Below are 14,561 nucleotides of genomic sequence, written 5' to 3'. Positions count from 1 at the left end.
GCTTTATTTTGGGGGAATGAATTTAAGAATATCAGATGAATTTGCAGGGGTTGCCAATAAGTGTTGAACTCAACATTGGACTGCTTTAGGGACTCCAGCTCCAGATTTTTCCTCGGTGCTTACTCCCAAAGCCTACCAATGTTCACAGTTCAAAGTAATTTTATTATCAAACTACATATATGTCACCATACAGGACCCTGAGATTCATTTTCTTGCAGGCATACTTAATTAATCAAGAATAGATTAACGGTAAGAAAGATCACACCAATTTGGGCGTTCAATCAGCATGCAAAACAGCAAACTGCAAATACAAAAAGAAAGGAATAAATTAATAAATAAATTAGCAATAAGTATCGAGAACATGAGATGAAGAATCCTTGAAATTGAGTCCGTAGGTAGTGGGAACATTTCAAGGCAGCAGAGCTTTGAAATCAGAATTTTTCTTAACCTAGATGAACTGCCAACCATGGTCGATCAGCCCCACTTGCCTGAACAGATAGGTTTTAAGGCACCAATAACCCACCTTTGCCCCTTCTCCCATCAGTAGAAATGGTTCTGGGGGGCTTAGTAGCTAAGACACACATGAAGGCCAGGAGCTAGACCTAGTTGTCAGAGTCATTTGAGACGCACGGCACTGGGAGCATTTAATAGGTAATGGGAACTTCTCCTGGTTACCAACCTTGGCTATAACATCCTTAAGCCTACAACAAGCGATACCACCAATGGTGTTCTGTGGGAGTGTTGCAACACAGTAGGTGCTATTCATTGGATTGATCACTAAAACGAAGACAATTTGCTTCTTTCAACTAATGTAAAACACTCAAAAGAACAAGAATAGGGAGGGAGGTTGCAAAATTTATTCCTCAACCCATGCACTAGTTCTAACTTTCTAGACAATTACCTTGATTTTATTTGTGGGATTTAAGTGCAGCTAACTTAGTGGTGACAAAGCCTTATTTCTGTGCTAGGGTTCTTGGAATATCCTGAGATTGTGAAAGCTGCCATTCGAGCTCGATTTCATTCTTCATTTCAAGCAGAATATTTAAAATTCGAAAAACAGAATTAGGAAGAAGCTGGCAATTCTCTCAGATGGACCGTTTTGTTCAACTGCAGAGCAGCGTCAGGCAGCTTGTAAAATCTGGAGCTATTTAAAGTGAAGCTTAACTCAACCACAGCCCACGTATTGATGTCCTGATGCACTGGGCTGATATTTCAGTGGAAAACTACCAAGTATATCTTTACCAATCAGCTTATCTCTGACATTTGCAGTGTAGCATAGATATTCAGGATGAGCCGGAGGTCAGATGTGCTGACACTTGACCTTCATCTCTATCCCTGGACTTTGCACACAAGCAACCTGAAATGAGAATGCAGTTCCCAGAGCACATTAACGGGCTCATTACCCTCAGTTAAAAAGGTAAATGCAGGCAAGAAGTATATTTATTCTTCTTTATTTTACTTCACCTTTTTTATTATTAATTTCATTATTCATGTATTTCTGGCTGTTTAAAGTATGTCATTGATGTGTAGCTGATTTTTATCATTCATTTTTATATTTTAGGTAATTGTTTAAAACTATTGAGTTGAATAATTTTTAGATATCTTTGGCTATCTATTGAAAATCCCAGGGCAGGGTCTCAGCTTCTGTTGGCTTGGGCTTTGTCACTTTCCTCTGCTCTCTCTGTCTCACAGGACAGCTACAGGGGCCTGGGTATGACGTTCATTTGTATTACAGAGCTGCGGAAGGTAGGCATGGACATGGAAAACGTATAAGTTACAGCATCTGAATGTGGGAGGTGTGCTGGGCTGAGCACAAGGCACTCCATGAGATCACTAGTATGCAATTCATACTGCAGATTCCAGGTCATATTTTTCCAGAATCCCACACTGGCTTACTTCCTGAGGTGAAGGAAATGCTATTGCCAGTAGATTAACAATGATTATCCTATATTGTCCTTGACTATATTGGAGATGATTGGGTGTTTCCCCTGTCTGCCAAATCTGGTAACCAGAGTAATTAAAAAGAATGCATAGACTAGAAATCAAAAATTGCAAAAAGATAGAATGCCTGGAAATTCTTAGTGGGTCAGTCAGCATCTACATAGAAAATAAAATGAAACTGAGATGTTCAAACTGCTTTAGATTTCCTGGTTTTATTTCTGGTGACCAGAATTCTGCAACTGAATAGCTTGCAGGTAACTGTCCTTCATTCACTGCTGATTGTTTTTTCTCTTGCTTTTAGTGAGCAAAATTGCCATATTCACTAACGTAAGTTCTGTGGCCTCTGCCTTTAAATTGATTCTTGTTTTCTGAATTATCCATTTTGCTCGTCTACACTAATTCCACTTACCTGCGTTAGACGTATGCTTTGCCTATGTAAGTGTTGATATAAATGTCCTTTAACATAGTGATTGTATCTGATCCCACCATCTCCTCCGACAGCAAGGTCCAGTCATCAACCACTCAGTGTAAAATACCTTTCCTTCAAATCCTCTTGAAAACTCCTGACATAAGAGACTGCAGATGCTGGATTCTGCAGCAACAATTGCTGGAGGACAATCAACAGTCCATTTCCCCACAGATGCTGGTCAGCCACAGAGTTCCTCCAGCAGATAGTTGCTGCGTTAAAATTCCTTCCTCTCACTTTAAATGGATGCCCTTTTTGCTTTTGATGCTCCCCACCATGGGAAAAGATTCCGACTCTCGATCATATCTATGCCTTTTTTATGTTATATACTTCTATCTGGTTACCACTCAACCTCCTTCACTATCCAATTTCTTCTTATAACTAGTCCCCAATTCAGTTAACATCCTAGTGAAAGTTCTGGGAGCTTTCTCCAGCATAACCACATCCTGGAAACACCAAAATAACACCAAGCACTTTAACAGCAGTCTAACTAATGTTTTGTTAAGTTACAACATAACATCCTGATGCACCATCAATAACTCTCGGAGACGTGAGGCGAGAGATAGGCTTTTATTAGCTGGAAGAAAGCACTGTCAGCAGCAAGAGACCATCACACAACATCCTGGAGACTGAGGGAGGAGCAGTGCCTCCAATAGCCTTTATACCGGGGTCTGTGGGAGGAGCCACAGGAGCAGTCAGCGGGGGTGTGTCCAGACAGGTATATGTAGTTCACCACACATCCCAACCTATGCTCTGACCTTTAAAGATAAGCAACCTTATGCCTTCTTCGTCACCTTCACAACCTTTGCTGCCACTTTCAGGGAACTATGGACTTGAATGCCAAGGTCACTCTGTTTATCGACATTCCATTGTGACATGCTCTACCCCTACCTGTTCCCCAAATTCATTACCTCACACTTGTTAGAATTGAATTCCACCTGCCAACGCTACCCCAAATTTCCATCTGACAAATATCGTGTTGTAGCCTTAGACATCCTTCCTCGCATTCCACATCTCCACTTGTTGCCTTGTCATCCTCAAACTCTCTAGTCACTCTCCTTACATCTACCTCTAAGTTGTAAATGTATATCACAAATAGAAAAGGTCCCTGTGATACATTATTGGTCACACACTTCCAATCAAGTAACATCCTTCCACTAGTGCCCTCTGTCTCCCTGTGCTATCCGAAGTTTTATTTATGTTATTGTTCTGATTTCCCCGTGCCCCTCCCTATTTTTGATGTGGTTTATTGTCCATACTAATGACAGAGTGCTCAGGATTAGCCACTTTAAGTTTATGCCACTTTTCCACGATTGCAAAGTCAATTAGGCTTTTGAATGAAAATTACAGGTGGATTTTCATTGAAAGGCTTTGTATGATTTAGCACACAGTGTTCTAAATAACACTCACAGATCAGAGCAAATGATAACCAGGAGTGACTGGAATGTTTGTTGTTTTAATATTTTCATGAAGAGCAGCCTACTGACCACTGGGTGCTTGCCAGAACTGCCAGATGGCCAGTCCGGACCTGTGTGCAGGCATACCCCACCTTTTACTCTGTGACAGCACTTAGCTCTGAATCCAGGGACTGTCTGTAAACTATTCAGCTCAAGGGCCTTCGTGAGTACAAAAACAATGAATTAAAACATTTAAATTTTAAGGAGACCAGAAGCATACCTTTATTAGACATTCCTGGACATACCTTCCTGCTCATCTTTCTTCTGACTTTGTCCTCTTTGCTACTAAGTTGGTGGAAAACTGCTCGCATGCATTAACTCTAATTATTCTTGGATATATTTTCCAGTCATTCTTCAACATGGTTTCATAAACGTTTATTTTCTCTTATCTTCATTGCCAGGCAATTCCAAGTTCTGGAATGTTTTAGCAGTTAAATGCTTTTCCTCTGACATTGTATTACAAGACATTATAGCACAGAAAGAGCCATTAATCTATTAGTGTTTCTGATAATTCATTAAAAGAGTTGTAAAGTTAATTTAAATTCCTGCTCTTCCCATAGGCTATCACTTCCGGTTAAATATCCAATTCCCTTCTGAAAGTTACCAATGCATCTGTTTCCAATATCTTTTTGGGCAGTGCATTCAAAGTCAATCAGTTTCGTTTGCCAGTTATTTGGAATCCATATTCTGAAGTTACCACCCATTCTGCCATTAATGTAGATGATAACATTGGTGTAACGATCTGCTTAGAAACACTTTCCTCATGAGCAGTACGAACTACATCATATTGTGGAGCCAGTGCTTGTGTACACGGCCTTTGAAACTCAATATTCACATCAAAGTCAATGGAATGGGTTTTAGAGGCAAAATAAAACACTGATAATAATAATATTGGATAAATGTTCTCCTCTGAAGACCTGCACTCTACAATGGGTTGCGATTGTTATATAGGGCTGACCAAGACTTTTAATGAATTCCTCACCTTGTGATGATCTTCCCCTACACTAGTTTGAGACATCACAGTCACTATGAAATGACTTCGTGATGGAAGTGGTTGTCAAAGGTGCAATTGAACAGTATTTACTCACCAATAGCATACACACTGACTTTGAATTGCATTTTGCTCGGAATAGGGTCATTTGGATCCAGACCTCATAACTGGATGGTGCAAACATGAAAAAAACAGCTGAATCACTCTGGACTTAAGTCAAATGCTTCGAGTGATACCTGGCATGTAGGAAGATGGCTGTGACAGTCAGAAGTCTGATCTCATTGTCCCTGTACGTCACTGTAGGGGCACATCAGGGCATCTTTCTAGTCAAGACATTTTCAGCTGATGCATCGATATTCCTCCTTACATCCTACAGTCAGAAATGCAGTGTCTTCTGATCTCTGTACAATGCTTAACTCCATTGACATTCCTCAGCAAATTAACCATTCATTCATTCAGGCAAGGGCTGATACACAGTGTGTAATATTTGTGCCACAGAAATGCCAGGCAACAACCATCTCCAAAAAGACAGATTCTAATCACTCATCGTTGATGTACCATATTCTAGTTCTTCACTATTGACATCCTGGGTGGAGATCGCTACTGGCCAAAGACTCAGCTAACCCGATCACATAAACAAGATGGCTGTAGCACCAGATCATGGGTTGGGCCCTCAGTGTTTCCGTTACCCTGAAGAATTTCTAGTATCTACAAATAACAAATCAGGAGGTTCAGTGTGCATAGACAAATTTTAGCTCAAAATGAAGAGAGCTAGAGAGAGAAGCTAGGTGATGATTTTTTATTCACTTTTTGAATCTGGACATTGTCAGTAAGCCCAGTATTCAATTTATTACCCATCTCCAAAAGTCCTTGAGACTGTGGATTGAACCATCTTCTTGAACCACTACAGTGCCATCAGAGAGGGAGTTTCAGGATTTCACCTTCTAAGCTGCATCATCTACCACAAGGAAGGACAAGGGTAACAGGCACATGGGAGTATCACCACTGGTGGACTCCACCAGACTGCATCGACAAATTCTACACCCCGCAGCCCCATCACCAGTCTCCCATTCCCACTTCCCTCTCTCACCTTATCTCCTTTCCTGTCCATGACCTCCCTCTGGTGCTCCTCCCCCTTCCCTTTCTTCTATGGTCTGTGCTCTCCTGTCAGATGCCCCTTCTCCAGCGTTTTATCTCTTTCACCAATCAACCTCCCAGCTCTTTACTTCACCCCTCCTCCCCTCCTCCGGTTTCACCTATCACCTAGCATCTTGTACTTCTTCCTCCCCTTCCCCCACCTTCTTACTTTGACTTCTCATCTTTCTCTTCCAGTCCCAATGAAGGGTCTGAGCCTGAAGCGTCCACTGATTACTCTTTTCTGTGGATGATGCCTGAGTTCGTCCAGCATCTGCAGAATTTATTGTGTATCACAAATCAGGAGGTGCTGGGACACTTGCCTGAATGCTTCCAGTGCTGATAACTCTGAAGAAGCTCGACATGATCAAGGACAAAGTAGCCTTCTTGAGAAACACCTCATTCACAAGGCGAAGCATTGACCCTCTCCATCACTGGAACAATGCGGTGTCATGGACGAATGACCTGCAGTGACTACTCTGTTAGCGCCTTCTAAGCTGCATCCTCTACCGCCAGGATGGACAAGGGCAGCAGGTGCATGGGAAAATCACCTCTGGTGGACTCCACTTCAGCTTGCACACAGTCCAGACATGGAAACTTACATCCCTGATTCTTCAGCATTACCGAGATTAAGTCCTGAAACTCCCTCTCTGGCAGCACTGTAGTGATTCAGGAAAGTGGCTCATGTCACTTTCTCAAGGGCCTTTGGAGATGGGTAATAAATGCTGGCCTTATTAATGATTCCCAGATTCAAGAAATGAATAAAAATTCATCATCTAGTCTCTCCCTCTAGCACCCTTGGTTATGAACTGAAATGATCAATGCATGACATTCTAAAAGGGCTACTAACTGACTACCTGGTACATGAGAAAGTAAGAAATAGGAACAGGAGTAGGGCACCAGGTCCCTCGAGCAGGACCTATTGTCCATGAAAGCCTGGCTGATCTGATTATGATTTCAGTTCTGCATTCCTGCCTACTCATGATAACCTTGTTGTCACTAATCTGTCAAGTTATGTCTTTAAAATATTCAAAGGTTAAAAGTATTCAGTTGTTACAATAATATCAGCTGTGGTCTTATTAAATGGTAGATGTGGTGCTGAATAACTCCCTCCGGACCTGAATTTGTATTTTCGTGTCCACACAGCTTCGGTTGTCCTTCAAGATGAGACTCATAATTCTCTGAGAGAAACAAAATCGCATCATTTCTGTCTTAAGTGCATGAGCTCCTTATTTGTTAGAAGTGATTCCTATTTCCAGGGTCTCTTCACAACCTCTCTCTGCCCCAGTGTTTCAATCAAGTCAGCTCTCTCCCTCATAAATACTGGAGGATATAATCTTGGCCGATAGGACAATCTGACTATTCTAGGTACCACTTGGAATGAGTAACTAGATCACCCTTAGTGATGGCAGTGCTTATCTGAGAGATCTTATCTTTAAAAACATCCATTTAATGGTTACAACTGAGATTGCAGTTTCCTCTTTGATCATTTACCAAGGTTTGAGCTACAACATTGGCAAGGGCAAACAGGAATTCAGCCCAAGCTACACACTCGCCTCACAACCAGCTCTGTGTGAAAGCTTCTATCATAATTGTGTTATTTTTATACAATTTCAATATATTTATTGTCACAACTGAGTTATATTTTAAGTGTGAAAATGCAGTTTCAATATATGTCGCAGTCATAAGTTACACTGCAATTGAGAAAATACAAGCTCCCTATTTTCTCCATTTTATTTAGTTTTCCTTATTATCCCTATTTCATTGCTTGTGGAATTAGCCTGAATTAATCATCTTAATATTACTGATGAAATGTCATTCTATAAACAAACTCTTCCTTGCCTCACGGTACTGCATTGATTGGAGTAGCTTTGGGTTTGTTTGCATTTCTGAAGAGCTGATTAATGGGGTTCATCTCAAAAATAATATGACAATCATTATTTTCAAATTTTTTGGAAATGAATGCCGATTTTTCAGAACGGAGGCTGTTACTGTAATGTAATGTGTCCTGTAGATAAACAGGGTGTTTGACAAGGAAGGGAATGGTTAAATTTCAGCAAATTCATGCCAACTCCCTCCTGTCTCTTTCCTTTTACACACTGCACACTTGCAGAGATTTTTAAATATTGTGTTAGGGTATTACATTTTGATTAATTTCTGGATGTATGTGTCACAATCTGCATTTATTGTGGAACTGCTCAGCCCAGTTAATTTATGTATAATTCCCCGTTCTCTTATGTACATAAAGTTTATCTATTCCGTTTAATTTCTAGAAATTGTGGGTGAATATCTAGGCACTAATATTATCCCATTTTGCTGCCTGAACAAAGATTGATTTTCATTTGGTTCAAACTAGATCACGTCAATTCTCATCACTTTGTGGTTATTCACTACCATTTGGAATCAGCACAGTATATGGGATACACAAATTAAACCAGCATCTAGAAGGTTCTGGTGGACTAGGTTTTTTTCACTTTCCTCTAATGTTTGAAATGTAGTGCAATATGTCTGAAACAATCTTCCCTGAGGAAAATTCTGCGTCATGTGATCAGCTACCAGAAATGTTATTATATTGCATGCAAGACAGAGTATACTGACAACGATATGTGTGCTCCTCTTATTTTCTTTCTCCCTTCAGCAACAAAGATATTGAAAATATGTTTCAACATTTAATCGTTTTAAAGGTTTTGCTTCAGTGGACAATTTGAGACATTGATTTTCCACTCAGACTGCATTATTTAAACCTGCATAGATGGGATGTTCATGTAATGTGACCTAATGATGTTACTGGCATATCAGAAACACAGTCCATTTCAAAAATGAACTGACAGCATTACTAATCTGCTCAAAATACAGTGATACCAATGTCATAAAAAAAGCTGGGACAAGCAGTTTATTGAAGTTTGAACTTGTGGAACACACACACACACACACACACACACACACACACACACACACACACACACACACACACACACACACACACACACACACACACACACACACACACACACACACACACACCAAATTTCTCTTATCCCTCAGCCATTATCATGTCATCATCGGTGGGACCCAGCTGAGTACAATTTGTATTACCTCAGAGACCAAACAGCAAGAAAACTTCCTGGATTGCTTCAACATATTGAAGATTCCAAGTGAATTTAACATTTTTATTCTTTATTTTAAATAGTTAACTTGTTGAAGTGTTTCTAGATTAATATTATGAAAATTTGCTCTAAGTAAGGCCCTTTTTAACACCCATTCTTGGTGGCTGCAAGGAAGTCATCAGAATCAGGTTTAATATCACCAGCGTATGTCTTGAAATTTGTTGTCTTTGTGGCCGCGGTACAATACAATGTATAATAATACAAAAGAAACATGAATTACAGTAAATATATATATATATTAAATAGTTAACTAAGTAGTGCAAACATAGAAATAAAGAAGTAGTGAGGTAGTATGTTCACGGGTTCAATGTCCATTCAGAAATCAGACGGCAGAGGGTAAGAAGCTGTTCTCGAATCTTTGAGGCTTCTGCACCTCCTTCCTTATGGTAGCAATGAGAACAGGGCATGACCTGGGATCTAGGTGATGGGGGTCCTTCATGCTGGATGCTGCCTTCTTGGGTATCGCTCCTTGAAGATATCCTGGCTATTACGGATGCTAGTGCCCATGATGGAGATGACTAAGCTTACAATTTCAATCCTGTGCAGTGCCCCCCCCCCACCCCCCACAATCATACCAGGCAGTGATGCAGCCAGTTAGAATGCTCTCCACAGTACAGCTGTAGGAATCTGGAGAAATTTGTGAGTGTCCTTGGGAACAAATCTTCTCAAACTCCTAATGAACTATAGCCACTGTCGTGCCTTCTTTGGAGCTGCGCCGATACGTTAGGTCCAGGTTAGACCCTCAGAGATATTGACACCCAGGAATCTGAAACTGCTCAGTCTTTCTACTTCTGATCCCTCTATGAGGACTGGTGTGTGTTCCCTTGTCTTACCCTTTCTGAAGTCCACAATCAGTTCTTTGGTCTTACTGACGTTGAGTGCAAGGTTGCTGCTACAACACCACTCCACTAGCTGGTATAACTTGCTCCTGTACTTCTTCTTGTCACCATATGAAATTCTTCCAACATTAGTTGTGTCATCAGAACATTTATTAATGGCATTTGAGCTGTGCCTAGCCTCACAGTGATGGATGCAGAGAGAGTGCATGGCCTTCACTGCGATGGTTAATTTCTTTATCATTGAGTGACTAGTCAGTTCACTTCAGCAGGTACTGGAAATCAGGCACATAGACTGGAGTCATAAAGTGCTGGTTGAATTGGATATTAATCAAGATTAATAATGAAAACCACTTCTAGAAAATTGGATTTTTACAATAATCTAATGGCTTTCACCATTAATTTTAGAGATGTCATCCCAATTATGTCCAGTTTCATAGAACTGAATTTGCATTATTCCATGATGAAAGTTAACCTACTGACATTTGATAAACCACTTTATCACTTGATAAGGAATTTCATGTATTAGGCCTATATTTGTCAACTGGTATCAGGCTGGCTGCCCCACTGATGTCTAATTGACATGTCTGAATGGAGAATGGTTGGGGAATTCATCTGAATTTCCTTTACTGCTTTCCTTCCATTGGCCCATCCTGATAGGTGGCTGATGTGTAGATGTACAAGTGGACGTGGTTCAATTGTGATGACGTTCATTGACTGAAATAATGAGGAATAGCCTCTTGGACTGCTTCCAGCCTGCTGCTGCTGCTACCTTAAGAAGAAGGTTGTCCTCAAAGGCTTTGTTGTAATTAAGCAGAAGTGGTATGAGAAGTTTTAATAATTGTTTTATATTTGCAAAACAACCCTTTCAGTTTGTCATGGCAATGGCTAATTTCAGCAAATGGAAATTTTACCAATTCAATTTCAAATTTCAAACTTCAAAGTAAATTTATTATCAAAATACATAAGTTACCACTTGTTACTCTGAGATTCATTTTCCTGCAGGCATTTACAGAAAAAAGAAATACAGCAGAATTTCATGAAAAATTATAAATGAACAAAGACTGACAAACAAGAGAACAAACTGTGCAAATAAACAAAATAACACTGAGAACAAGAATTGTAATGAGTCCCTGAAAGTTAGTCCGTAGGTCCTAGAATCAAAGTAGTTGCCATAGAACCATAGAACACTACAGCACAGTACAGGCCCTTCAGCCCTCCATGTTGTGCCGACCCATATAATCCTTAAAAAACAAAGTACTAAACCCACACTACCCCATAACCCTCTATTTTACTTTCATCCATGTGCCTGTCCAAGAGTCTCTTAAATACCCCTAATGTTTTAGCCTCCACCACCATCCCTGGCAAGTCATTCCAGGCACTCACAACCCTCTGTGTAAAAAACTTACCCCTGATGTCTCCCTAAACTTCCCTCCCTTAATTTTGTACATATGCCCTCTGGTGTTTGGTATTGGTGCCCTGGGAAACAGGTACTGACTATCCACCCTATCTATGCCTCTCATAATCTTGTAGACCTCTATCAAGTCCCCTCTCATTCTTCTACGCTCCAAAGAGAAAAGTCCCAACTCTGCTAACCTTGCCTCATATGACTTGTTCTCCAAACCAGGCAACATCCTGGCAAATCTCCTCTGCACCCCCTCCATAGCTTCCACATCCTTCCTATAATGAGGTGACCAGAATTGAACACAATACTCTTAAATTCTTAAGTGTGGTCTCACCAGACATTTGTAGAGTTGCAACATGACCTCTTTACTCTTGAACTCAATTCCCCTGTTAATGAAGCCTAGCATCCCATAGGCTTTCTTAACTACCCTATCAACCTGTGCAGCGACCTTGAGGGATGAATGGATTTGAACTCCAAGATCCCTTTGTTCATCCACACTCTTAAGTAACTGACCATTAATCCTGTACTCAGTCTTCTGGTTTGTCCTTCCAAAATGCATCACCTCACACTTGTCCCGATTGAACTCCATCTGCCATTTTTCTGTCCAACTCTGCAGCCTGTCTATATCCTCTTGTAACCTTCAACAACATACAGCTCCATCCACAACTCCTCCAATCTTTGTGACAACCACAAACTTACACACCCATCCTTCCACCTCTACATCCAGGTCATTTATAAAAATCACAAATAGCAGGGGTCCCAGGATAGATCCCTGCAACACTCCACTAGTCACCGACCTCTAGGCAAAATACTTTCCTTCCACAACTACCCTCTGCTTTCTTCCTTTAAGCCAATTTTTTATCCAAACAGCCAAGGTTCCACTTATCCCATGCCTCATGAGGGACCTTGTCAAATGCTTTGCTAAAGTCCATGTAGACCACATCCACTGCCCTACCCTCATCAATTTATTTTGTTACCTCTTCAAAAAACTCAATCAGGCTTGTGAGGCACGATCTTCCCTTCACAAAGCCATGTTGACTATCCATGAGTAGACTGTACTTCTCCAAATTCATATATCCTTAAGAATCCTTTCCAGTAGTTTGTAGACCACCGACGTAAGACTCACTGGTCTATAGTTCCTAGGTTTCTCCCTATTACCTTTTTTAAACAAGGGAACTACATTTGCCATTCTCCAGTCCTCCAGCACTTTCCCTGCAGCCAAAGAGGATTCAAAGATCATAGCTAATGCTCCTGCGATCTCTTCTCTCAATTCCCACAACAACCTGGGGTGTATCATAACCGGCCCTGGGGATTTATCAATCTTAATGTTTTTAAGAAGATCCAGCACTTCTTCCTTAATCTCCACATTGTCCAGCATACAGGTCTGCTCTACTTTGACCTCATCCTGATCAAGATCCTTTTCACTTGTGAATACTGAAGCAAAGTATTCATTTAGGACCTCCCCAACCTCCTCCGCTTCCAGGCACATGTTGCCCTCTTTATCCTTTAGCAGTCCCACCTTCGTTTTCGTCATCCTCCTATTCTTCACATACTCATAGAATGCCTTGGGGTTCCCCTTAATCTTACATGCCAAGGCCTTCTCATGCCTCCTTCGAGCTCTCCTAAATCCTTTCTTTAGCTCCTTCCTGGCTACCCTGTATTTCTCATAACTCCCTCCTACTTCCTGCTTCTTATATCTAACATATGCTTCCTTTTTCCTCTTGACAAGTTGCCTCACATGTTTCGTCAGCCACGGTTCCCTTTTCCTACCATTTTTCCTTGCCTCAGTGGGACAAACCTATCCTGAACCCAGCTCAAGTAGTCTCTAAACTTCTCCCACATTACTTCTGTGCTTTCCCCTTTGAACATCTGTTTCCAATTTACTCTTGCTAGTTCCTACCTCATCCCTTCAAAGTTAGTCAATTGAAATTATCCAGACTGGTTCAGGAGCCTGATGGTTGAAGGGTAATAACTGCTCCTGAATCTGGTGGTGTGGGACCTAAAGCTTCTGTACCTCCTGCCCAATGATCGTAGTTAAAATGAGGGCATATCTTCGATGGTTTGGGTCTCTGATGATGGATGGTTTGGGCCTTTGATGATGGATGGTTTGGGTCTCTGATGATGGATAGTTTGGGCCTTAGATGATGGATGGTTTGGGTCTCTGATGATGGATGGTTTGGACCTTTGATGATGGATGGTTTGGGTCTCTGATGATGGATGGTTTGGGCCTTGGATGATGTATGGTTTGGGTCTCTGATGATGGATGGTTTGGGTCTCTGATGATGGACGGTTTGGGCCTTTGATGATGGATGCTGCTTTCTCATGACAGTGCTCCATGTAAATGTACTCAATGGTAGTGAGGGCCTTACCTGGACGGAGCTGTATCCAGCACTTTCTGTAGCCTTTTCTGTTCCTGGGCATTGGTGTTTCCATACCAGGCCAAGACTCAATCAGTTAGGATACTCTCTACTGTGCATCTATCGAAGTTTGTGAAAGTTTTCAGTGACATGCCAAATCTACGCAAACTTCTAAGAAAGTGAAGGCACTGCCTTCTTTGTGCTGGTCTCAGGACAAATTCTTCATTATGCTAAGTTATTTCATGTAAAGGAAACGGCTTTCAGAATAATGTGACGTGTTCCCAGTTTTTTAAAAGCTAACCTTCAAAGATATCAGAAGAACAAGATTAAAAAAAGACATAAATTGTAATGGTGAACTCTTAGAAAGGTTTAAATGGATACTTTTAACCTGACAAATTCCTGGCACATTGTAGCAGACTGAATTTCCATTTAACTAATTTCATTTTAAACTGAACTGTTCATTCCTTCACTGATTCAGTCATGGAGAAATTGATTGGTGCTGGAAAATGAAGCAGGCGTTGCAATACGCAAATCACCTAAACTTGCTTCTCCCAGTGCAGGTTTAATTATTCATGAACTGACCATGATGTCTATTGCCTGTGCATATGTCCTTAGGTTTCAGCGTTTGAATGGCTAGCTGCCTAATGCTGATTGAAGCCATGCCTGCAATTTGTACACAGCCAGGTCTCATTGCCCTCACCTGCCAGTGGAAGTCAATCAAAGGACAGAAATGGTAGATTAGGGCAGAGGGTGGCCATTCAGTTTTCTTAGTACGTGTGGTGAAAAGGAGAAGAAAGATCATTTTCC

General features: G+C 41.0%; 1 long non-coding RNA gene across 1 annotated transcript in view; it reads left to right on the top strand.

Moving 5' to 3' along the window:
- The first annotated feature begins 1,288 nt into the window (after positions 1-1,288).
- LOC140725949 (uncharacterized) overlaps positions 1,289-14,561 on the top strand; it is an 80,703-nt gene continuing 67,430 nt past the window's right edge. The window contains exons 1-2 of the long non-coding RNA XR_012098541.1: positions 1,289-1,417; positions 1,693-1,746. This is a non-coding gene — a long non-coding RNA (uncharacterized lncRNA). The remainder of the gene's footprint in view (positions 1,418-1,692; positions 1,747-14,561) is intronic.

Source organism: Hemitrygon akajei, chromosome 4 (assembly GCF_048418815.1).
Source record: "Hemitrygon akajei chromosome 4, sHemAka1.3, whole genome shotgun sequence".
NCBI classification, from domain to species: Eukaryota; Metazoa; Chordata; class Chondrichthyes; order Myliobatiformes; family Dasyatidae; genus Hemitrygon; species Hemitrygon akajei.
Note: the sequence above shows the minus strand (reverse complement) of the source record. Positions and strands in the feature narration are given on the sequence as shown.